General features: G+C 43.1%; 1 protein-coding gene across 1 annotated transcript in view; it reads left to right on the top strand.

Annotated features, from left to right (window-relative positions):
* Positions 1–27727, top strand: part of IMPG2 (interphotoreceptor matrix proteoglycan 2) — a 658631-nt gene that overhangs the window by 180486 nt on the left and 450418 nt on the right. The gene's annotated exons all lie outside the window — the stretch shown is intronic.

Here is a 27727-nt window from a genome sequence, read left to right as displayed (position 1 = left end):
AGCGTAAAAAAAAATGACGTTAGGCAATTTAGAGTAAAAACAAATGACTCTAACCAGATTAGCGACATTTTTTGATGCCAAGGGGCATATTTATACTCTGTTTGCACTGAATTAGCGTCATTTTTTTATCTAATTCGGTGCAAAGCTAACTCCATATTTATACTTTGGTGATAGACCCGTCTAGTGCCAAATTTATGGAGTTAAAGTCATTTTTTGGAAGTGGAAACCTACCTTGCCTTAATGAGATGCAAGGTAGGCGTTCCCGTGCAAAAAAATGACGGGTCTAGCACCAAAGTATAAATATGGAGTTAGTTTTGCACAGAATTAGAGTTAAAAAAATGACGCTAATTCGGTGCAAACAGAGTATAAATATGCCCCTTAAGGAGCAAACAAAATGTGTCCTCTTAATATGCTGACCCTCTTTTGAGTACTTTTGGCACACATCTGGGATTCACACAAACCGATTTCTTCAACCCCTTAGGCCAGAAATTCTAAGATTGCTCATGCAAATGTATTTTGCAGTCCTTCTGTTGTTGTAGGGTAGCCTGTCTGGAGGCTTCCCTGGGCCTGCTCAGCCCTGTTACAAACAACTTACATGCCAATCTAGTTGTATGGACACTTGTGTAAGAAAGTGAGACTCGCAGACGACTGTTACCACTGAGCCTTGACAACTTATTCTCCCGGCCAAGGGCGCATTAAAGGCTAATCTAGTGTCTCCTGCCGAGATGTCTGGTTCAGAACTAATCTGTGTACATCACGCACACCGAGTTTCCTCCGTAGTCAAATGGCGTTTAGTATTGGTAAGGAAATCCGAACAGTGGACGTGCAGCAAGGTGTGAACGTAGACAGTGTTTGTGTTATACTGCACTGGGATGAAGGTTTCCGAATACAGCTGTAGGGTCTGAATATTTCATTATCCGAAAAGGAATTCATCAGTAATAGCCCCTTGCTAGGCAGCGAGGAGTTCGGTCGCTTTGAATCTGTAAGGTTTCTTGACAGGATTATTGTTTAGATTAACTAAAAGGTCGTATCTCCTCCAGGATATAACAAGCATTGCCAAAACCATCAGGTCGTGCTTGTTTTAAGTGCACGTGTTCTTTGCTGTAACAACCATGCACTAAGGAAACCAGACATACAGCACCATCTGAATATGTACAATCCTCAATTACGCGTGCGCACGCACTGACATGCATTCATCCAGGTTACACAAATACAGGGAGAGGCGGATAGGTGGGTGCTGTCTGCATGCTTGGGTGGATCTGTACCTGTCTGGCTTTATGCAAGGATTAATGGATGACTCTATGGCTGTGGGTACATAGGTTGGTGTATGGGCAGATGGATGGGAGTATTTATATGGCAGTGTAGATGGATGCATGCTTGTGGACTGGTAGATGAAGGGAGATGAGGAATGTATGGGAATGGGTGAAAGGAAAAGAGCAGCAGTAAGATTAGCGGTAGTAATATGAGTAATTAGGAGGGAGTATGTGAGTAGGAGAAAAAATAAGACAAATAGGAGTGGGAATAGGTGTAAGAAGGAGTAACATTAGGAGTAAGATTAGGAATAAGAAGGAAAATGTGAGTTTTAAGAAGGAGTAAGGAAGGAAGGGTTCAAGTATAGGTGTTAGTGGTAGTAAATAGGAGTAATAGCAGAAATAAGCAGAAACAAGTGTAAGTAAGAGTAGGCATAAGTAGGAGCAATAGAACGAGTAAGAATTTGAGCTCGATTCACAATTAACAAGGTATTCAGAGCAGGAGTAAGTGTATGAAGAAGCGTAAATCGGTGTAAGTAAGAGAAAGAGTAAAAGTTAGTATGGAGTAAATTGGATTTGGATTAAGTTTGACTGTGTGCAGGAGTAGAAATAAGACTGAGCATTGATATTACTCTAATTGTGAACGGGGCAGGTCGACATACGTGTTTTTGTCACAAATCTGCAGATACTCATGAAAGCTGACCTCACATCAGTTCGACTGCGACCTGTTGCACCACGTCAAGAGGGAATCCACACACCATGTACACATTTTCTGTTAAACGGGCCTTGTCGAAGGCACTAATGTCTTCTGACGCATTTTTTTGGTTAATGCTGAAAGAGGGGGAGACAGGTCCCGTCTGTATGTGAACATATTACTTATTTCAAGAGAGGATGCTGCACAGATGAATTGCTGAAAGACAGAATGGCATCACCTCCCATGTTTACAGAGCTAAGGCGAGGTGTGAATGTCGCCTACAGGTCAAATAACCGAACGCCTGTCTGGCGGCTTGAGTATGGTGCCCGCGCAAAAGCAACCCCATATTTTATCACATGGATTGAGCATGACCTGCCGCTAGAAATGGCGGGAATGCACTAACAGTGCCTGCCATTGCTTTGTGTTTATTTTAGCGCTATCTGCACCCAGAGTCCAATATGTTTTAGATTCTCTGTATTTAGTTCGCGATTCACCGCCAAATACAAATGCTACCGAGCAGCAGCTTAAAGGCTTTTGCTGTCTTTTTAAAAAATAGTTTTTACTGAGGAAAAATACAGAACGGGATAAACATAAAGACCAAAACTAACACGAATACATGGAACACCAAGATGACAGTAGTATCTAAAATAGCAATTAAGACCTTTTAAATCACCTAATCTATATTGCATTGCATAGTTATATTCCATTAACAAAGCATATTTTCTGATATTTTATTATTTGCTAGAAATTTTCATTGAAAGTGTTTTCATTATTATAATATCTTTGGTGTGGAAAGTAGTACAGCCCTTCTTATCCGGTACACCCCTAGAGAGAAACTTTGCAGTTTCCTACGACCTGCTCAGATGACAGCTCCTTTAGCTCTTGCTCCTCTACTGAAAAGAAGGGGTTCTGGGTCCAACCATGCTGCTGCAATAATACCCAAAGCGACAGTTACAGCAACAAAAATTGGATAACCAATGTATCTGTCCTTCACACCAGTACCCACTCCTAATACCACCTGCTGAGGCGTAAGATTGACCCGAGTATTTAAAATCCCATTTAGAAATTTGCAGATTTTATTTCAGAGTTCGCCTGATTTCACACAAGCGCAGAACACATGCACAATATCTGTCACGCTATTTCTGCATTGCGGACACTTCAAGTCCCTTCTTTTACCCCAGATCTGCGATTCCCGAGGAGTATAATACAGATTAAACAAAGTTTTATAGTGCTGGCTTTTCACCCTGCCACTCAGCAACACCTCATGCCCCATAGTTACAGCTTGCTGAAAGCATTCATCCAGGGGCATAGCTTGGTGAGTGAAATTGGGGGGTGTAAGCCTCAGATTTCTCAACAGCAGGACACCGAGGAGGGCTTAAGAGGTAGTAGAAAGAGAGAGGAGTGTGGATTGTAAGCGATACTTAAAACACAATTGTTTTTAAACTAACCAAGTTTAAGGCAGAGAGAGAGTGAGAGAAAGAGAGTGAATTTATGTGTGTGTTTTTGTGTGTGCATGTAAAACTCCAGGGTGAAACCCGACTGATACCTCACCATACCGGACTGAAAACACCAATACTCAACTATTTACCACAGAGTACGTTTTTTAGGATGGTGTAACACCCAAACACCCCCCTGAAGCTACACCCCTGCATACATCCTTGGAAACAAGCTAAATTATCTGGATTGGATTCAATTAGAAGCCTGTCTGTGGCCCGGATTTCAGTTCTTTCAATGGCGGTCAGCGACTCCACAACTGCTTTTTACTCAACAATATAATTTCCTAATTTAATTTTAAAACACAGTTTCTAATTTGTATTTTAGAAACCTTTGCTGCTGTATTTCATATCTAGACTGCAGAGCCACATATGCTGAATTGACCATCTGAGAAGAGATCCCCTAACTTAAATTTTCCCGCCTTCCTCCAAACCAAACTATGTTCACCTTGAAAAACTTGCAGCTACTGAGGAGGCCCCCAGAGTGGAGTATAGGCATTAATGGACAATTCCAAGTTTGCCCTTCTGTGCTACTCAGATTCTATATGCTGCCTCAACCTTCTTGAACTGATTTTTTTATAATAGCTAGGCTCCAGAGTTCTTAACGTTTGTTGGCATCCTTTCCCAGTGTTAATTCATAAATGCTTGGTGGGACCCCCAGCTCATCATGCCACTCCTTACAGCCCATTAATATCGGTACCCCAAATTGCAACGTAGCGGCACAGAGGTCATACTCAAAGCAGGGTATGGTCCAGCTGCCTCTGCCCAGCGGGAGAACTAGGATTTTCAGAGCCCTTCTTGCTATTTTATATTTACAGGTGAAATTATTGCATATACTCTCCAAAGTTTTTAACCAATCATTGCCTACTCTTATTGGAACTGACCTAAATAGAAAAAGGTCATTAGGAAGTACCGTCATCTTGATAACATTGGATCAACCTACCATCATCAAGTGAAGGTTGTTGATACTCACTAAACAAGCAAGTGGTGTAAGGCAGCGCTGCAAACCTTTCTGCTGTACTTCCCTACGCCGATTTGAAAAGGCAGAAATACACCATATTTATAAGATATGGTCCATTTCTGTCCTTTCTCCCGGGGCGGCCCTTCCGTTTTGACGGAGGAACGTCATCTACACTGCTGAAAGTAAGCAGAAAAACAAAATGATAATAAAACTATTTCATTATCATTTTATTTTTCCCTTGGTCAGCCAGTCGCCGAGTCTAGGCTGGGGCGGGGCCATCCTCTGCATCAGCAGCAGCCAGGGAGGAGTGGTAGGGGCACTGTAAGTGCGCATGGTGGTTTGGCCGGCTATCTTAGGACAGCCAAACCCACATGTGCACTTAGAACTCTCCTCCCGAGCTGTGTTGCACAGCCGGGTAGAGAACCAGTGCAGGCTCCCTGTCCCCAGCTGAGTGCATTTCAGCCCGCTCAGACCAATCCTGGTGCTTCTCACATTCTGGGTAACAGCATGAGAGCAGCATATGGATTGGGTGGAGGGGGGGCAGAAAAGCACTGAGGCGAAGGGAGAAGAGGACTACCGAGACAGCAGGAGCAGAGGACCAATTTTTTTAATATCCCCCCTGCATGCTGCCCCACCAAGTATTATTGGCAGCGGCTGTCACTGCTTTTTCCCCTGAGCTGGCGCACACATTTCTGCCTAGCGCCAACACTGGCACCCTTGCACCATGGTGCAAGGGTGTCTGTATTGTCAGAAGGATTGTTTTTGTGCAGGAAGGGACACCTTCCTGCACAAAAACATTCCAGAGAGGCATGTCCTTCTTTCTATGTGTGCTGCAGAACACAGCACACATAGAAGGAGAAAACAACGAGGAGAAATAAAGATATTTCTCATTGCTGCGCCTTATCTGGGAGGTACACAGTTTTGATGCATTCCCAGCTTTGCAGATTCTTGTAAATCTAGGAATGCACCAAAACACATGGGTGTTGCGTGGGAACACCCACAGCAACAATCATGGTCCACCTCCCTGATGCCGAGTAAGGCAACACAGCAACTTGTGCTGCGCTACCTTACAACATATCTACGAGGCCATGAAAAACCATGCAAACTAGCTTTGCATGGCTTGTAGATGTGGGTCTGCACTATGCGCCGCCGGTGCGTCACAAAAAGTGACGCACCAGCGGCACATGGTGCTTGTAAATATGCCCCTAAGTTTTCTTAATTATGGGCAGCAGAGGGTCGTAGTTCAGTGGGATAATTTCACACATAGTAGAAGTTATGACTACTCACAGATAGATCGCCCTGTAGGTTTTATGTTAGTCGCTTATGGGAGTATTTCCATTACAAATGATTTGATTCTTTCCTCTGTTAAGGAGATACTCTAATATCTGCCCAAACCTGGCTGCCTACATCTCGACTTCTTGAATCTCACCGTTGAGATCTGTAGTTAGATTGACACAACGTTGGCATACGCCAATACTTTAGTCACCAAACCATTAACCACCACAGATCTATAGGCTCAATTACGAATTAGGTTGTCCAGAAAGGGGATGATATATAAGGTGAGTTAAAGCCTTTTGCTGTCATTGTAGGTTGAATTAACTGTCCAACAACCCATCGACTTACTTTCAGAACAAAAACATGGGGCTTGTGAACGGAGTTACAGCGCATTTAGATAATGTTAAACCACCCTTAAGAAAGGCATAATTTACACTCATAGTGCCTTTAAATGAACAAAATAACATTGGCTAGATGGCTGGATTCAGCTATTTTAAGTATAGAACGCGTTTCTGTCACATTGGGAGCGGTTTGCAAAGGCAAGGCAAACCCTATTTACTTTCTTGCTGTCAGTGCATTTTTAGTCTGCAGGGATTTTAAGATTAATAGTTCTTGAGACCTGAGTTGTATTCAAGGGGATGCTTACTGCAAGCTGCGGTGGCCTTCTGAGAAATCTCTTTGCAGTGGCACTTATTTATGTCTATCTTTTACAAGCTAATTACTACCAGGAGTGAACTGATTATAATAGTTCGTTTTAGAAATTCTAAGCTACTGTTAGAAGTGGAATACTGACTGTATGGTGGCAATCTGTGAGTTATATCAAAGCAAGGCACACAACTAGCTATTCAAATTAAGGCCATTGTGGAACACAGCACTTACCATTTTAGGGTAATTTGGTCGCTGCACTTGCTATTATGTAACCATCTTAAACACAGCAGTTCCTGTGCAGGGTCGCTTTAAAGAAAGAAATCTACATGTATTTAGTTGCATAGGAGTTCCTGATCCCATTTACCCCCTCCCAGCGAGAACAGAGGGCTTGCTTTGTCAGTTTCACATTCATGTGTGTCGCCCACAGTAAAATCAAAACATACAATCATGAGAGAAAGCAATTCATTTTATTTGCTGGGCTTCTACCATGATGTAATTGGGTTTGTCCCAATCCTCCTGTCCAGTGAACAGCAGGGCCCTCATTACAATTTAAGGGTTAAATTCCTAATTTTAAAGCTGTGTGATAATTATCAGGCCCTTGAAGGTAACCCTGATAGATTACAGCAGGTCAAACCTAGTGAAAGTTATTGGTACTGGGAGGAAGACACAGCAAATTAGGCAATACATGTGGGTCATGTTTTGGAAAGTATCCTGGGGACGCAACAGGCATGTGCATCCGCTTTGTGTGCCATAGGGGCACTTTGGTATTACAGAAAGGTCTTGGAGGCTTGTGCGGCCCTTTCTGTAATACAGATAGGGCTTGCACACATATAGCACCAGAGCTATCACCAGAAGGTGTTCCTTTATTTGCATGGGGGTGTGGACCCATGCAAATGAGGGAACCCCTATACCTCTGTGCCTGCGCCGTATTATAGACAAAGGGTGCAGAGGCAAAGAAGAAGTCAGTACGCCCCCTGCTGGCAGCCCTCTGCAGGTGGGAAAGGCGGTCTTATGGACCCCACCAGACATCCCCTCCCTGCATCCGCCTGCAAGGGGATCACAAATCCCCCTTAAAAGTGTAGACAGGTTGTCGCCTGCACAGTGAAACATGAAGTGGGTGCTTCAAAGCCGCTCCCTTTTTCACTTGTCTCCAGGGCAGTGCGAATTTGCAGCTGCCTTGGGGCCAGCGCAATCAAACTAATATTTGCACATTCTTCTTGTTTGTGCCACGTTGTATAAAACAGTGCCTATTCTGCATGTTATGCCTCATATACAAGCTGAAAACTCGGACTAAGTGTCTGATTATATATAGATCCTGTCAAATGAAATAATGGGCCCGATTCGCAAAGGTACATTTAGACCAAACGTCTAAATGTACTACTTTGGGAATTCACAAAGGGCATTTATGAGTCCTATCCTTAGGTCCACACTTTGGGTGGATCCCTAAGTCATAAACTTAGACATTTGGTTAAAGTTTAGACCAAACGTCTAAGTTTACCTGTGTGAATCGGACCCAATTATAAACTCCAATAAAATAACAACACCAAGGCTTTCAGAATTTATTGAACGCAATGATTATAACATATTCAAATTTTTGAAAAATAACATGATTTGGGATTTATCACTCTAAAATTCACATGTCCATGTAAATACGTGACCTTTTACCGTTGTTTATTTCCAAAAAGCTGGACCTGCTGAAATTTAACAATGCAATGAGTGCAATCTTTATTACACTTTGTAATTACTGGGTGCGATAAACATTGTCAAAAATAATAAGGGCTCCCCTACTACAGAAAGCTGAAGTGGGATGGGGAAAAATATAATCAACAACTAAAGCAAACCCACCTTCAGATCAGAATTCCTAAAGAGCAGAATTCCCAACAGACAGATGATAACAACATCAAGTCAACAAAAACTAAATAACAAATACAAGTCTCTAGAATTCAGAACATGGTTCTGAAAAAAAGAATTTTCATTTAACAAATAATACACTTATTGAAAAAGATAATCAAATGAAGATATATGATACAAAACAATCCTGTGTCACCTGGGACATAAAAAGCAATTAAAACAACATACAGACACACAATCACAATCATACAATATAAAAACACAGCCTGGACAGAGCATCAAATAACATATACATCATAGACATATAGGGGGTCATTCTGACCCCGGCGGCCAGGGTCGGCGGGAGCACCGCCAACAGGCTGGCGGTGCCCCGCAGGGCATTCTGACCGCGGCGGTTTGGCCGCGGTCAGAACAGGAAAACCGGCGGTCTCCCGCCGGTTTTCCGCTGCCCTCATGAATCCTCCATGGCGGCGCAGCTTGCTGCGCCGCCATGGGGATTCCAACACCCCATACCGCCACCCTGTTCCTGGCGGTTCGCCCGCCAGGAACAGGATGGCGGTATGGGGTGTCGTGGGGCCCCTGGGGGCCCCTGCAGTGCCCATGCCAATGGCATGGGCACTGCAGGGGCCCCCGTAAGAGGGCCCCACAAAGAATTTCAGTGTCTGCTTAGCAGACACTGAAATTCGCGACGGGTGCAACTGCACCCGTCGCACCTTCCCACTCCGCCGGCTCCATTCGGAGCCGGCTTCCTCGTGGGAAAGGGGTTTCCCGCTGGGCTGGCGGGCGGCCTTCTGGCGGTCGCCCGCCAGCCCAGCGGGAAAGCCAGAATGGCCTCCGCGGTCTTTCGACCGCGGAGCGGCCATATGGCGGTTCCCGCCAGGCGGGCGGCTACCGCCAGCCTCAGAATGAGGCCCATAATATTTGTCCATAAGGTCCCACATGATATCATTGGTTAACAATTCTTCCATGACCACAAGTTTAAATGTCCAACAGGGGCATTGTACATTGAAACTAAACAATCCCCCATATTTATAATAAGACCTTCATTGAAAAGCAAAGTTCTTATAAGTTGATGAAAACTTTCCTTTGAGTGGCCGCAGTTTTAAACACAAAGATGAAAAAGGAAAACAGATCCAATGAACCATATGTGTCCAGGTCAATGAGGCCTGTTGGAATTCTGCTCTTTAGGAATTCTGATCTGAAGGTGGGTTTCTTCAGTTGTGATAAACATTTTACCACCTTTTGGATCACAAATTCACTGGCCACTTTCAATCTGTCCCTAGGTGGTACTTATCTCACCCGGGGGTAATGGTATTTACCATGTTTGTAAATACTCCACCGTATATTGACTAAACCTGTAATAATGCCCTAAGTGGGAGCTAAACAAAGCTGCAAAGAGGGAGCAGTGCAAGCATCAAATCATGTCCAAAGGATTGATGTAGCTGGTGGCTGCACATTGGCCTTGTTCACGTTTTGTTGTTTTGCACTATTTCACTTCAGAGCCCATTTTACAAATACGGCGCACTTTCGATGTTTGCACCACGGCACAACTTAAAGCAGGTGCGCTCGGTGCAAACATGGAAAGTGAGCCCTATCAAGAAGAATGTGCTGCCCTCAAGGCAGCCGTGAAGTTGTGCTGTCCCTGGGCAGCGCTTTCAAGAGAAATACAGAGCAGCTGTTTGAAAGCTGCTCTTTGTTTCTCTGTGCAGGTGGCTCCTTGGAGGAAGGACCGCTTAGAGCCGGTTGCAGTAAGTGACTGCACCGCTTGCAAGGGGATGGACCTTTTCATCCCTTTAGAAGACTGCATTTAGAAGGCACACTAATAGTGTGTCACATTTTTGTGGAGTACCTTTAATGCTCCTTCTAAAGACATGCTTCGCTCTGTACCTATGTCAGTAATATAGCACAGGCGCAGAGTCATAGAGAATCCCTCATCTGCATGGGGCCAATCCCCATGCAAATAAGAAATGCCCTCCAATGATAGGGCTGGCGCTATATGTGCGCCAGCGTTATCTGTATTGCAGAAGGGGCCACACAAGGATTTCTATGGCCCCTTCTGTAATACCAAAGTGTTCAAGGGCTCACAAAACTGGTGCAAACACCTGTTGCATCTCCGGGGCACTTGTATAATACAGCCACAGGTGTTAGAGGCATGTTTGCAGTGCTATGAGTAAGAAAAAGGCTAAAATTATGAAATGTAGAGTTACACAATACGACATTCGCTCAAAAATATAATCTTGCATATTAGAAAATTAATTAGCAACTTCTTAATTGCAAAATAGATGGCTCCACGCTTTTTAGTGTATATATTCTGTTTCGCATGATGGAACTGGACAGTGATGAGCAGAAGCCCTGTTAAACTAAAAGCTTCTTTCGTGACCCTGCCATCACAGACTTGTTCCAAATCAACAGACACAATAAGGTTGGATGTACCTTCACCAAATCCGACTGTACCTAGAACGGTTTCTACAGGTCCAAGCATGAGCTTTCATTCATTCCAGAATTTTCTTGTGTGTTCTGGGATTTGTAGTCCTGTTGATCCGATTATAAAATCCAGACAAGTGCCAGATGCAAAGCAAAAAAACGAAAATGGATTATCTACTAATAGATGGACTTGGGAAACGTAAGAGCTCTACCTGTCAAAATGCAAATAACCATTAGTGCTATAGACATCTAAGAACAGCGATATTTGTAGCAGGAAGCGTCACGTTGGTGCGATTGCAAATAAAAAACTAAAGAGAATTATAATTTCGATAGACCACAAATATAATTGTCTTTTATGCTAATTGTCACTAGGCACATCTTACTTTCTTTCCACTAGAAGCCAATGACTGCACAGACAGCGCCTGGATACGCTCACGGGTGACAAGCAGTGCTCTACAAATCCACCTTACATTACATTGCATTGCATTATGCATTGCATTACAGGCAGGAGCACAGTCTTGCGCAGGGGAACAATGAAAGCCTGGTGAGCATCACAAGTAGTTTGCGCTGCCTGATGACCTCAAACTAATAGACACTACCATAGATATATGCAGATGGCGCACAAGCACATATGCCACCCCAACCTCCTTACCTGTGAATCACAGTGCTGAGGAAATACTTTTTTTTTTTTTAATTGGCTGTCATATTGAATTCAATATGCAATAATTGAGTGCACCTTTGAAATGCCACTTCTGCTTTGCAAAGCAAATACTCCAGCCAACAGTCAATAGAATGAGGTGAGAGGTTAATATTCCTCTGGGCTAAAGCTCACTCTATGTATATGCTAAGGTGCTGGCACAGTACAACTTACAAACAAATGCACGGTCAACTCAGACCTAAAAAGTTAAAGAAAAACGATTGAGATGGCATTTTGTGCGCAGTTTTACACGTTATTTTTCTCCTAGATCTCTCTCACTGTCTCTCAACCCTTCTGTTCCATAGTTGCGTATTTATCTTGGGACCTTTACTAGGACATGTATAGAATAATGGTCCCCTTTATTTTGGAACCACTCCTGATTGGCCATTCAGAGTCCAGATCTCCTTATTTGGCCCCATCACATTCTAAGGTAAAGGAGGCTTGAAGGATCATGGCGGCCATTCTGACCATTAGGAACATAGCCCCGTCTCCCTTTCCCTGCCGATGTTAGATGACAAGAAATCTTACAATCTCCCCCTTGCCTCTACTCTTTGTTCTCCAAGGGTTTCCTTAAGAAGTCCAGGAGCATTGCAAGGTGTACCTGTTGTGTTCTCACTCAACTGCCCTTGTAACTACAGGCCTGGATACTGCAAAGACCACTGACTTCTGCTTTGCCGTTGACACTTTGGTGGGCAAGGGGCAAGCAGAGTTTTACACAGTCCCACCCGATTTATTGTCCTACCCTGCACCGGGCAGCACAGGGCTCCTAGGCTCTTCACCTCTAGTGGTTAATGCGCAGGCTGCTGGGCAATGCCACCTGTCTCTCCTCGCATGTGTGCTGCCGCTCTGCTCAGGCTGTCGCGTGGGCTCTCATTATTCTAAATGAGACTACTGGATTTCTAGGTAGCAGGATCTATAACGGTGTGGGGGACTGAGTCTGACCCACGTGTAAAGAACTCTGTCACCCTAAATCCGGTTTTTGCTCCGGCTAACTAGCAGTGCCTCATTTCTCCCATGGGGAAGAAATGATTTGGCAGCCGAGCGCATGACATCTTTGGAACTTCTCAGGGAAGTCGTGGTTACTCAGATCCAAACCAACTCTCTTATTTTCAATATGATCTCATATACAAATGACAAAGACAGTATAAGTTTTATATAATATTTTTAATAAAACAACTGTATTTTAGATATTAAGGCGTGAGCCGCAATAACCAGAACGATACAACACAGTAGGATTGAAATAGTCACTAGGAGAGTAAAACATAAGAACAAAGCTATCATATTGTCTAACAGTTTCTACTCTCCCTCTGCTTGTTCTATTTAGAGCACAGCATGTTAAGCTTCTAGCTTGCCTATTAGAATCACTGTGGAGACATCAGCCCTCATACCTGAGTAAAGACCTGTGATCTTGTTTCAGCATCTGCAACGAAGCAGTCAGCGTCTAGTTGTGGTTCCCTGGTCGGAATCTCCCTCTTACATGTATTGGGACAAGGAAGTGATTTTATAACTAACATGTCATCGTGATCACAAAATGTTCCTACGCAGGAATGGCAAGTCTAGACTCCTACCACGTCTATCGGCAATGTACCAGACTGTATCCTTGACTAAAGCACAGAGTGAATATGTTATGAAGAACTCCAGTGCTGAAGTAGGCAAAACAGTGTGATATGAATAAAAAACAACACCGTAGAACTGGCTATTCTGTAAAATAACAGTACGAAGCCTAATAGAAAGCATTTAGAGTAAAGTGCACAGAGGCTCTAAGCTGTTAGCAAATTAATAAAATATATTTAGGGCAAAGTGCACAGAGGCATAAGGCCTGAAGCTAATGCGCAAAATATACGTAAAACTGACCACACTACACCCTCCCCTTGTCGGTAGCAAGTGGTTCCAATAATATAAAAGGATGCCCTAAATATAAACAATATCTAAAACAATTATTTCGACAAGGTGAGAAGACAACAAAGTCATAAATTTAGGTAACATGTGACCATAAAACCAAATTCCATATAGTGTCAATTTCGTAAAAATCCAATCGTCAGATGGAAGCAATAGAACGTAGGAGTTCCTCCACTTCGATATATGTCAATATCGGAAGATCCACGCCACAAAGTACCATGGAGCAGGTGTGATCCAAAGCCCCAAAACCATTCAGGGCGGCACCCCGTGCAGGGCCTATGAAAGAGACAATACCATCTTCCTCCAGGAAGGGAATCTCATAAACTGCCTCACGAAGCAAGCGCAATCGTAGTGCACAAGTCTGGGAATGAGTCCTAATCGGGAACATCAACAGATCAGTATCGACCATTGGAGGGCACTGCAATGAGAGACAGAGAGCCAGTGCATGTTCAAACAAGCACCAAAGGCATCGAAACACGGGTTGCACACAATCCAAAACCGGTCTGAATGACAGAGACCAGTCACACTCCAAATTTCCCAGGAGTGTTGCTCCAAAATGCTGCATCATGCGTTCACGACACAGCAGCGCTGACGGGAGCAGCAATACAGGATCTCGTCGTGACGGGACAGCCATTGCGAAAAAATAGCAACAACAGCAAGACTCCAGCCAATAAAGCCAAAGTAATCGGGAAACCCCCAAAAATGCTTCCGAAAATAGAATGTATAGCCGAAGGTATCAAACCGAATATGGAAGAGAAGGTATGAGCAAAACCAACACCAACGACTTTGAAAAAATGTGCAATACCAGCAGTGCTGGATGCATTAAATATACGTCCCACAAGTTCACCGAAGTGATTCGGAAAGTTAGTATTCAAAAGGGACTGTATCTCCGCCGATGACCTTGCCACCTGAAGTGCGTAGGTCTCGCTAGCAGATGTAAGGGCCACATGCTTTTGAAACAATAAAGCTTTTAGCCGACTCAACTTGTCGAAATCAACCTTGGAAGTAGCAATATGAGGCCAGATGTCCGCTACCTCCCTAAATTGAGTGGGGGGAACAACACATTCCCGCAGCACGTAACAGCCTTGTTGACAACGACGATGTAAACTATTCCGGCACGCATGCCACAGCAGCGTTCTCTGTTAAGAACAATGTAACTGCCGTTAGAAAGCACCTGGAAAGTGTTTTTAATAACCAGGACTGGAACTCCCTTCAGATAACAAGCTAAGTTAGCAATCGAAGCGTTACACGCCCCGTGCAAGGACAGCTGTTTACAAACCATTGAATGGCTGATAGAAGCTTCGCATTCGATGCCGCTAAGAAAAACCTCCTTCAAACCATTAACACATCTGTACTGAAAGGGAAGGTCCCACACCTCGTGTATGTAACTGTCTCCCAATAGTTCATATCTACCCACCGGAATGTGCTTCAAACACGAAGTAAATTGCAAAGCAGAGATAGGCAAATTAATAACCCCATGAATCAACCATTCAGCTGACGGAATCTCAGCTACCGTGAAAGGCAGTTTCTCTAATTTCTCAATATTTAACATAACATATGTCGCTTCCTTTTTAGCCATCAGTTGTTGTTGACGAGTCAAATTAAAAGAGATAAAGATCTCTCTGGCACGAACGTGCTGCCATGGAACACGACCCGCCTTCAAGGTCTGAAGAGTCCAACCCAGCTGCATGATGGACCGCGTCTGACTCTGCCCATGATATAAAGACGACATGTCCGATTTAATAATGTCAATGGCAGAGGAAACAATGCTGTCAATCGTGTAAACACGGTCAGAAAGGGTATGCATGCCATTATCAACAACAGACAAAGTCTGCATCAGATTTTCCTGATCAATCTGCCTCAACCGGGCTGCAGCCTCTTGTTGTGAAAGCTTCCAAATCTCATTATAAACCTCGTATAAGAACCTTTTCTTCCGTGGTACTTTGGGACCTGACAAAAAATCTTGTAAGTCAGTATCATTAGACAGTAACGTGAGATGTGACTTAACTGCATCCAGCGTGGATGACTTCAACCATTGCTGACAAAGCTTCCCCACACTGTCTGTAGTTATAATATCAGCATGTTCTGGTGATACATAACGAGGGTCTGCCCTACTAGTCCTGAACCCCCCTGAAGAGGTGACAAAACGTTGATGACACACATTAGTGTCTACAGGCCATAATAACCACCCGCCTGGATGTAACGATGAAGTGTTAAGCGTACCATTTTGGACCCAATGTGTAAAGGCACTAAAAGTAGCATTTACATAGTGCTGCCAATTTGTTAATTTAGAAGGGACAGGTATACTAGGCAAAGTCAACTCCTTAATTGTCGCTAAGCCCAAACAGCTAGTCTGTTGTACTGTGTCATTGAGGAAAATCATTTGGACCAGGATAATACATGCTCTAAATAACGTGTCCCTGCCCCGCATATGCCAATTTTTCGAACCCCAAACACTTTTTAAGTCAACAGTTTTAAACCAGTATTCATATCCCTCGACCGAAAGTTTAGATACAAACAAATTGGAATACAGTAATTTAGTATCGGTCAATAACATTTACTTATTAGAATACGGTGCAACTTTAAAATAGTAGGACTTAGCATTACGTTGATCATGCCCAGAAAAATATGCAAATTTATCATAATACGTTTTAGAACTTCCTTGTGGAGGAGTCGAGCAATGTTCCCATTGCACATAATTAAACATGGTCTTAGGGCTACTAGCTTTATGAATAAAGTGGTGTCCATAATAGTTATAACAAAACATGTCACCATTATTATCTCTAAACTGGTAAGCATCTTCATCGTCATAGACAGTATAATATTGCAAATCCGTTAGCATAGAATCTACTGTCTTCACATCCCAATCATCAGAAACAATGCCAGGTATAACAATATCATTCATTGATAATTTGAGGACATACGGTATTTGAATCAATTCAGTGGGACCATATATATCAAACATTACTTTATCCCACACAATTCCATCCGGAACTGGTATAGCAGAAATGTTCACTGTGGACAAGTCTCTTCGAACCATATGAAACGAAAAATGCGGTTTTAACACAGTCTCTACGTGCTCAACGTCAGATCGATCAGGAAGAAAATGACCATGTATTATCAGAAAAAAAGTAACCACAAATCCCAACCATAATAAAATAGTCATCACGGCCAAAAACAGCCAAAAATAGTTCCAAGGAAAAACAAAAGATGTTCGTTTAAGCCATCCCAGCAGCCGTCGTGGACCGTGGACAGAAGACATCGAGGACGAGGAGCCGGACCCATCAATATCAGCGTCGTTGAAGCAGCCAGAAGCAGTTCTAGCAAAAGGTGCAACTGTGAACGAAGAAGCAGATGGAGGCTCTCGCCGTGGCACGCTATAAACCACATGTTCAGAAACGTCAGTAGAACGTACAGCAATTTGATCACAAGATTCCATATTAATCGCCGTCGGGGGAACAATCGCAAGATCATTATCCACCCTCCCCAAGCTCGGAGAGGAAACAGTGTCGGTGTAAATCACCTGCAGCGGGACTTCTTCCCCAGTAGTGAGAGGGATTCCGGAACTACTGGGTGTCCCTCTTGGTCTGCTGTGCAGAATCGGCCACATGTTGTAACTTGACATTATCAATGGAAAGAAAGCGATTTCCTTTGGCCCCTCGCAGCGGCGGTAAAATCACAGTTCTTGTGCCGCTCACCCCTAACACAGGGACAGGTTCTCGATAAGAAGGACCAAATTATTTTTTAACTGCGACCTTTTCACGCACTAGATCCCCAATCCTGGGTATCCAACCAGTAGGTGTTACTGGCTCATCCTTAATTCCTGAGGAGGCAGCATTGGCAGAAGAGTTATCTTCACGGAATTGTTGTAAATCCTCCAAAACAGGGACACGATCATTTATTTCAAAGGGCGTATCTGCCGCCTCCACACCAGGACCATCTAGATCAGGAACATACATTCGTGTTCCAAACAGGCACTCATATGAAGTACGACCCCCCAGTGACCTTCTAGGCAAGTTATTAAGTGCTCTCTGTACTCCATATAGGTGGGCTAGCCAACCACGACCCGTACCTATAACTCTGGCCGTTAAGGACTGCTTTAAATCATGATTTAAACGCTCCACGACAGAATTTCCCTTGGGATGAAATGGAGACGAGAATTGGAGTTGGACCCCCAACGAAGCCATGGTGTCCCTGAATGCCTTAGAGGCAAAAGCAGGGCCCTGGTCCGAATGAAAAACCGCAACTGCAAATAGTATCGACAAAGATGCGCAAATCTTTAATAACAGTTCGAGCGTCAGCCGAGCGTTGTGGCCAGACCCACACAAATCTGGAGCATGAATCTACAGCAACCAATATATATTTGTATGCACTATCTGGTGTCAGAGGACCACAATGATCCAAGTACATACACTGTAATGGTTTATTTGAAATCAGAAGGGGCGTCTGCTGCGGGCGTCTAGCCGACGATGCTTTAATTTGTTGACAAACGTCACAACAAAGGACATATTGCTTTGTCTCTTTATAGAGACCAGGCCACCAGTAACGAGCCTGTAAAAGTGAAATCGTGGCAGCCACCCCAGCATGTGCAGAAGCCACCCCCTCATGTGCTGCAGAAATTAATTGAGGCCTCTCTAGTTTATTGGGAATTTCACGTACACCAATGCCTGGAATTGTAACAGTAGCATTCAGCGCACCATTCAAGCAGTAACTATATTTTGAAGGAAATCCTTTAGGAAAGGGCGTGCCAGCAGCCGTAGCCTTTATGGCAGCCGAAATTTCTGTGTCTGGTTTGGAACTCGAACGAGTCACTGCGGCCACAGTGGCGACAGCCACTGCCGATTTCGCAGCTTCATCAGCCAAAGTATTCCCAGCAACGTGTATTCCAACGCGCTGGTGTCCAAGTGTATGCACAACATGGACGTTAGGAAGCGTTTCCTTCAGATCCGCAACCTTACCCCACAACATTTTATGTTTAATGGTGTTGCCTTTAGAATCTCTGAACCCATTCATCTTCCAATAGTGTAGATATTCATTGAAAGACTGAACACAGTAGTAGGAGTCACAGACCAGCAAGGTTAAAGTCGCTGGATCCGCGTGCTCCAACGCTAACAGTAGAGCTTTGAGCTCAGCCAGCTGTGCCGTGCAATCTCCCAAGGTTTTAGTATAAGTATGTCAGGGGCAGAACACTTCCCCCTCCATAGTGCCGCTCACCACCGCACATGCAGCAGAATACTGTTGTTTAGTCCCAACCGCTGGTTGCGCAGAGCCATCGGTATACATGACCACTTGATATTGGTCAATAGGCAACGTACCAGCAGGAACAGGGTATTCTATTTCGTATTGAAGAAATTCTTGAGTCTGCAGTTTAGGGTCAAATACATAATCTACATCAGTGGCTGTCAAAGACGTAGACCATTGTATCCATTGCGGGTGTAAAGCTTTCGAATTTGGAACACTCGCTTTTGTAACTGCCTCTAAGGCCGGAATCGGGGAAACGACAACGATGCGTTGACCCTGGGCCAGCGGTCTTTCTTTAATAACAGCCATCTGTACTGCAGTGAGAATTTTCTCAGTTTGTGCAAAACGTTGCTCTGCAGTTGAATACAAGTGAGACTTGTATGCAATCGGGACTGTCTCCCCTTCATTAAAGGTGACATAAGTAAACCCAACAGTCCCAGGTTTCACCCTGATGACTAAATGTGTCTTATTGTCCCGTGTATGTAAGTGTTTAACAGCTAAGAGATCACTCTGTAACTCTCGCAGTATGTGTGTATGTTCAATCGTCCAAAATCTACTCGAAAAATTCGGGCGAATCAACTCGTATAAGGGTTTTATACGCGTCGCATAATCAGGAATGTAAGTTCTGCCAAAATTCAGAAACCCCAACAATGACTGGAGCTTCCGAACCGTATTAGGAGGCTGCAATAAAGCACATTTCTCCAAAAAATGTGGCGCTAGGCTATTGCCCTCACTCGACAACTCATATCCCAGGAAAATGACGCTGAGGAAGGCAATCTTTGATTTCTTAAAGTTAAACTTATAGCCAATATCAGCAAACCCCACAACAATGCGCGATACACGCCTTAGATGTTGCAGAATCTCATCGCCTGTCAGATAAATGTCATCAACATATGATAATGCTTCAGGGTCGAACTCATGCAGCATTTCAGTTACACGAGCCGAAAACAGTCCTGGGCTATTCTTATACCCCTGAGGCAAACGACAACATTTTTTCTGAGAGCCAAACGCTCTGAAACAGGTATAGTCCCGACTCTCGGGCGCTATATTCTGGCAGAAAAATCCATTCGAGATATCTAATGTTGTCTTGTATTTTTTACGCACTATATTATTCATAAGCGCTGCGCTGTGTGAATTCTGTATTGCATATGTGCGTGTATGACTATTCAAATGTCTGTAATCCACCACTATCCTATATGAATGGTCCGGTTTAGCAACCGGAAACAAGGGATTATTCATCGGCGAGACACAGGGCTCAATTACACCCTGGTACTCCAATTGTGTAAGAATTGTCCTAACCGATGCCCGTGCTTCAAATTTGATAGGATACTGCGGTTGTGGCTGAGGATCGCCCTTTATCGGAATTACATGATAAGGTGATTGTCTGTCCCACCCCACGTTATTTCTATACAAGGCGGGAGCCTGTGCCAGAGCCCATGATTTACCATATGACTCCGCTAGTTCTCTCGGAACAAGTGGTGAAAAGGAAGGCCCTATAACCTCCTCCCCAACCGGACAGTCGCGAACAAAGTCAGGTGGCCAATCTTGTTCGGCCAACAGGACATCATATGATTTCACCACATGGTCCCAAAAGATGGCGTGTACAACGCAGTCAATGTCCCCTTCTAATCGTAGAGTCACAAGATATACTTGATCAGGGTCAGAGACTCGCATATCTGCCGTCTCGACTTGTATGAAGTCATCAGTTGCTTTCGCCTCCAGATGCTCTAGAAGACTCCGGCGAACTATTGTGACCTCTGCCGCGCTGTCTAACAGCGCTAACGCCCATGTTGTGTTCGTCAAGAGAACCCTCTTCTTGAGCGGCATGTCTAACTGAGACTGCGGCCACTTTTTTCTTTTTAAATTGCTGTTTTTGTTGCAGCGGTTTCTCTTCTTGTTTAATAGAAACCTCCGCTGAGCGTTGTGAATCCTGTCTCGGTTTCACGTACTCCGTCCTCCGCTCTGACCGCCCACCTCTCTCACTTCTTTTCTCCGAGGAGTCCTGAAAGGAACGAGATTGGCGCGTATCAGTATATTGATATCTATCAGGCGTCTTCAAAGTATCCCTATTCCTGAGATTATACTTATTTTGTGGGGTCTCCGGTTGCGGAGACTGCCCACCATCTTTCTTAGGTGTTTGCTGTTTCTTATCCCAGCGCTTTTTCGCACCCTCAGGTTGTTGCTGTTTAGCATTGTCCTTATTATTTTTACCCTGTAACTGGGGTTTTTGTGGTCTAGCCCCCAGGCTATCACGACCAATACTAGAATATGTTTCCGCTATTATTCTCGGAAGCTCCCGCTCCTGATTAAGCAGCGGAACATCCCGAAGACGCATTCGCACTGCTAGTGCTACAGCCTCCCCCTTGAGATTACTCAAAATAATAGAAGAAACCGGGTCAAAATTACCCATCAATTGCATGCCTAAATCTAAGGCAGGGGCAGCCCCATATTCATCCTGAATTTGTTTAAGCACCTCCGGCAAATTAGCCAGTCGGTGTACCGTGTGCTGTAGTATAGAGTGCAGCAAACACCGTGCCCCAAGTATTACAAAGATCCACCGTAGGAACCATCCCATACGGCAAACACATCGTCAAAATTCTATGCTTATCCTGAGGTCCCGTATGGGGAAATACTGCTTCCAGCTTATTAATTTTTTGCGCCAGCCAAAATGGAGTCTCCTCACGTTTAGCCGGTACTTTGCCCATTACAGAGTGTACAGTGGCCGGATTGATTCCCGGTACCACCGCATGTGGGTGAGCTGGAGCAGCACGCGCTGCATTAGTATTTAATGTCTGCATCACAAACTGAACTAATCGTCTGTACGTTGCAGTTAATTCCACATATAAACGACGCACTTCAGCCACTGCCACATTTGCCACTCCAGGATATGGTGTATATGTAGCCAATAAAGGCCAGGTCGGACCATCATTACTCAATGGACCTAACCTTACTGGTGTTACTGAATGTGGGAGGGCGCCATCAAGCCAATTATGGTGTTCTTGATAAGATAAAGGTATTTCTAAGTATGCATAAGCCCTGTATTGTCCAGGGACATTCGCAACAGTATATTCGTGAAAAGTATTTGTACCCCCATCAGCTGCTGGAAATACGACCCAAGAATAAAAAAGTTCTGTTCTATAGGCTGCATGGGCGTCCACCACAAAAGTGACCGGACCCCCCTGGACCGTCAGTCAATGTGCTATCAGATGACCCGTGAGCGGCAATCGCATATTAAGCGGTATATTTATTACAACTGGATTCGCCATTAGTATAACAATAATAGATCTAGGACAGAGAAGGCACACCAATATCGGGGTATTTCCTTTCAAAGTTCAAGCTTGAACAACCAACCACTAAGCAATAGGAAGCACCTATCCCGTGACGGCGGAAATCCTCAGCCCCACGGACGTCTCCGTATACGGAACCGAGGAGTCAAAATACATATGAGACCAAGAGAGTCAGTCGGACCTAATCATTAGAGCCAGACCAAACGTTGGCGGCGCCATGTCGCGTGGGCTCTCATTATTCTAAATGAGACTACTGGATTTCTAGGTAGCAGGATCTATAACGGTGTGGGGGACTGAGTCTGACCCACGTGTAAAGAACTCTGTCACCCTAAATCCGGTTTTTGCTCCGGCTAACTAGCAGTGCCTAATTTCTCCCATGGGGAAGAAATGATTTGGCAGCCGAGCGCATGACATCTTTGGAACTTCTCAGGGAAGTCGTGGTTACTCAGATCCAAACCAACTCTCTTATTTCCAATATGATCTCATATACAAATGACAAAGACAGTATAAGTTTTATATAATATTTTTAATAAAACGACTGTATTTTAGATATTAAGGCGTGAGTCGCAATAACCAGAACGATACAACACAGTAGGATTGAAATAGTCACTAGGAGAGTAAAACATAAGAACAAAGCTATCATATTGTCTAACAGTTTCTACTCTCCCTCTGCTTGTTCTATTTAGAGCACAGCATGTTAAGCTTCTAGCTTGCCTATTAGAATCACTGTGGAGACATCAGCCCTCATACCTGAGTAAAGACCTGTGATCTTGTTTCAGCATCTGCAACGAAGCAGTCAGCGTCTAGTTGTGGTTCCCTGGTCAGAATCTCCCTCTTACATGTATTGGGACAAGGAAGTGATTTTATAACTAACATGTCATTGTGATCACAAAATGTTCCTACGCAGGAATGGCAAGTCTAGACTCCTACCACGTCTATCGGCAATGTACCAGACTGTATCCTTGACTAAAGCACAGAGTGAATATGTTATGAAGAACTCCAGTGCTGAAGTAGGCAAAACAGTGTGATATGAATAAAAAACAACACCGTAGAACTGGCTATTCTGTAAAATAACAGTACGAAGCCTAATAGAAAGCATTTAGAGTAAAGTGCACAGAGGCTCTAAGCTGTTAGCAAATGAATAAAATATATTTAGGGCAAAGTGCACAGAGGCCTAAGGCCTGAAGCTAATGCGCAAAATATACGTAAAACTGACCACACTACAAGGCCACTCACAGAGATCAGAGACACACTGGTCTGTCTAGGTGGCCAAGGTGAGGAATCATCACTAGCTGTGCCCCCCTTCTCCAGCCTGCAACTATCACACCTGTAGATATTTAACACCGGGGGAGAGATGATTACTCATGGAAGTGTTATGTTCTAATGTTCGAAAGGTTTTGCTGGTGCAGCATTAATAGAGAGTGTGTGCTTTAGTTATTGCATTGGTACTAAAGCTGAAGTTGCACAGGGTAGCAAGATGTGGTGTGGTAGGTGGCCATGATGAGTACATCACTGTCAGAGTCAGCAAACTCTTGGTAAAATGCTAAACCTTCCTCGCAAACATTAGCGTATGTAAACAGTTACGGTTGTCCACAGAAATATAAACCTGAAAATTGGCACTAAGATTAAAAGAGTCACACGACTGCACATTGCGCATTAACTGATACCACCTCTGTATTCTTCCAAAGCTTTAAGGCAGGAATTATTTCTGCATTCTGGTTCGTATAATGAAAAAAATCAAGATTTGCAAATGATGTAATTGCAGCACGTTCATTGGACTGAGGAAAATCCTATTTACTCTAGTAAATGTGTCCTTTCTGGGATATTTGTGCTAGCGCGCCTTGTCCTTAGTAAGTAAACTTACAAGGGGACACGTATAGGTCGATGAATCTTTTGGATTGCATAGCGTATCCTAGTCAAGTATTGTGAGTAAGAAAACATTCACTCTAAACAATTTATAAATCAACACATAATACCGAAGCCCAATCTAAAAGAAAATACCATCACTCATAAGAAGTTAGTTTGTTTTATTCCCTATTAGTTACAACTCTAATATCAAAAATGTTTATTCCGTGGAACCATAATTATCCAAACTTTGTTAGCAACACAAGCGATGAATTATCAGAATTTTTATTAATATGCATTCAACATTAATCAAGCATAGCGATTCATGAACATTGAATAATTCAGCAATAAGAGTCAGTCAGTCTTAGTCCAAGTCACCTTTAGTCGCCCTCGCCAGCCTACCTAACTCAAATTAGAATCAGCATGTGGGTCCTCATGCGAAAACAATTTGGTCAAAAATCAATAATTTGGAAAAATCTAACTAAAAGAGAAAAACATTTTTAACACAGCGCAGTTGGTACCTAGAAGAAAAAGCACACGTTACTCAGTTGAGTTATAGCTACCTATCCAAGATAGATCAGCAGCAAGTCAGGCTTCGTCTCCAGGTCATCAGTCATCAGTAGGCTCAGGCTCACAAGGAGCAAGCCCAACTTTCTCCTGACGTCATCAACATTCGCCTCTCCGTTCTGATTTTTCCTCTCATGTCATGACTTTTTATTAGGGTCTCTCAGTCCATCCCACAATTTGCCCATTGGTCAACCTTATCAGGGGTTATGACTCTAACCTATAATTTTTGTTTACCACTTGTCTACGTTATTTTGAGAATCAAGTTCCATTAACATGATTGGTCCTTTAGTCGATGAGGACATCATCCGGCTCTTCAGGTAACAACATTTTTGCCCCCAGCTCTTGGTCTGTAGCTCCATTGTTCAAGTCCTAGGAAAGTACATTTAGCCTACTCTACACATAATTGTATCAATTTGTTCTAATCGTCTCCTGTCCGCTGGTGAGTTTGCAGATTTTTCTAGCAGTGTTCAATGGTGAACTCTGTACAGTTCAAGGTCCTTTTCTCCAGTTCCAGTCTGTGGCAGCTCATTGCGTCTCCACGTTTAAACAGGCAAGGGCCAGCGCGGGCTAGGCCTCTGGAATAGCTAATTTAAGAATATGTAACACCATAATTTTAAATCTATATCCTTCATTATAACATATTAATACAAAATATTAAGCATTTCACATTATTTTAGTATTGTTAACACATGTCAAATTTTCTCATTAGTCAATATAGGCAATTCATTAGCATATTCTCATATTAGCATATTTGCTGCAACAGTCCCTCCTCTGATGACTAAATATGTTATCACACCTTTCTTTGTCAAACATTACAAGTTACTTTCAGTTACATTTTGATCTCATCTGTTTCTATTTTCCCCATAGATTCTTCTTCTAGGTGGTTCTTCCCTCCTCTGATCATTCTTAGCTCTTTTTAATTGAATTGTGTGCCATAATTTGCATGCCCCCCATAATCCTAATATAATAGTGATCACAATTAATATCCCTTGAACAATTTTCCACAATATCTCACCCCAAATTTGACTGAACCAATTTCCTAGTGTCGCAAATCCATTTCCCACTTTTTCCCACACTCCTGGTTTTTTCAACTCCTTCAAATCCTTACTTGCATTAGATAAGTTAGTAAGCAATTCTTTTACTTCTTTCTCATTTGCAGGAATGTACGAGCAACAGTGCTTTTCATTAATCATCTTGCAGACTCCTCCGCCGTTCGCCAATATTATGTCTAAAGCAAGCCTGTTTAGAAGCTTCATAGTTCTATCCGCAGCTAACTCTGTGTTTAGTAATAATATAGCTCCTGTAAAGTTAGTTAACATATTATCTACTATAGTTGACAACTTTCGCATCTTGTTTGCATTTAATATAACTCCTTCTGAAGGAATTACTGCACCAAAAATATCCCCTACTATTGCAGCGGCTATTCATTTTTGGTATTTTCTTCAAATCATCTATTTGATAGATCTTAGGGAATACTATTCCCAAATAACATGTTCCATACCATCCCTTAGGGAGACGGTAATAAGCATTGAGTCCACAAATATAATAGATTCCAGGAATCACAGGGTCAGCACCATTCAACATGAACGTCCATTTACTCTGAAACAAAAATACATGCCTACATTAACTCGTTCCCACAAATAAAGTGTCAGTGCATGATTGTGGCCTGTATATACAAAGCTTCCCTACATGTAAGGCGTCTAAAGCTAACTTTCCTTGTGTTTTAATAGCAGTGTAAGCATAATCATTTTTATAAGTCCTTTTCTCTAATACTTTTTCTAGTTTTTCTTTTAATGGTTTTCTCCTATCGTCAGTATGCCCTATAAAGCTCTTTTCCATGGGAGTTAATAAGCAAGTCAAATTGTTACAATGCGCATAAGCCGAGCCAAATGTTAGTGTAGGCTCGAAAAATTCTCTAACTAGTACTATATCGTGATCCTGAGCTATCTTACTCAAGTATCTACTTATAGGATCAAAGGAAAATACTAAATCATACTTTGAATAAAAGTACTGAATGTACTTACTCCTCATTATAGAAGCGTGTTAGTAACAGGCTGCAAGTTATATCATAGGTCAGTGGTAGACAATGATAAGTAACCCATTCTCCACAGAGAAAGGTATTTGTGTACACACAAGACAATCTTTTGCATCCATGGTTTCCACATACTCACTCAATAGACGATAAAAGACGTTAGAAGATAATTCTCCCTTTCGTTAGTATAATCATGCAAGTATTGCTCATCTAATGTAAACTTCTCTATAGCTGTTAGTGTAGTAGTTTCATGCACAGTTGTAACTCTTACTTCTTTCATCTCATGAATTGACATACCCACAATCATTATTACAAACAATATTCCACACACAATCGCCATTCCTACACTCAAATATTTACAATACTTAATATACCTCACGTTATTATCTAAATAAACCATGATCTGTAAGGAATCAGAATGCAGAGTTTTCAACTCCTAATTAATAAGCAACACAAAAATCAAAAATATACTTCTTTCTTCACACTTTTAACTTCACACGACAAGACCCCTTCTTCCTTTGTCAAAATTGGTTAGCAGCTGGTCAACTCCAGGGTTTAGGTGTCATATCAGGTGATTGATGTCTTTTCCGGTAAGTAATTTCAATCTTTTTCCTTGTTCAGTCTATCTTTTCTTTTCTTCAGGTTGCGTCAAAATACTGATTCAGAACTTCTCTGTCAAAACAAAAGGACATAAACTCGTTTTGCCAGTCATTTTTTGTGGCGTATGCCCACTCTGGTCCTGCGTATTTTCGACTTGCCACTCTCTTGCTTTTCAACCTCCTTTCCCCTGTTAGTTCTCCATCACTCAGTTCATCTTTCTTTGTGGTGTCTTGTTCTTCCTCTATTGTTTCATTTATTACCAAGTCCTTCTTCTTGCTTATTTGAGATTCAGGCCAATTATCCCCTTTTCTTACACCTTCTGTCAGCAATCTCTTCAAGATAGGACTTTTCTCTTTTACTTTGTCTGAAGTGCCCTCTTTTGATGGTCCTGCAATGGGTTCAGGAGGAGTCAGATCACTTTTGCTTTGACCTGGCTCAACTCTTTCCATCTCAGGCTCTGGCACTGAGTCTCCTTGTTTTTCAGTCCCTTTTGTTTGCGTTAGCACTTCTCCGTTGCATGGATCTCTTAACGTCTTTTCTGCATTGTCTGCACTTTCTGCTTCTTGATTTTCCATGCCGTCGTCTCTTACTGGGGTGATTGATCCTTCTTCCGTCAGATCTGGGTCCATTTCTGGCTCAACTTGTTCTGGTTCAGGCAGAATTTCTTGCTTCGCTGCTGGTGTTCTCAGCAAAACTTCTTCGTGATCCTGGGGACTCACCACCTTTTTCGTATGGCTTGCATGTATCCAATTGGGCAGCCCTGCACACTTTACAGCTGTTGTGGTCGTTAACACCACTTGATGTGGACCTCTCCAACGTGGCTCTAGGCAGGTTTTCCGCACATGCTTTTTGATCACAACCCAATCTCCGGCTCTCAGGTTGTGACCTGGGTCATGGATAGGTGGCAGGGTAACGGCTTGTACCTGCTGAGAAAAAGATCGAACCACGTCAGCTAGACCCTTG

Source organism: Pleurodeles waltl, chromosome 8, assembly GCF_031143425.1.
Source record: "Pleurodeles waltl isolate 20211129_DDA chromosome 8, aPleWal1.hap1.20221129, whole genome shotgun sequence".
In the NCBI taxonomy this organism is placed as follows: Eukaryota; Metazoa; Chordata; class Amphibia; order Caudata; family Salamandridae; genus Pleurodeles; species Pleurodeles waltl.
This window is presented reverse-complemented; position numbering and strand designations above follow the sequence as displayed.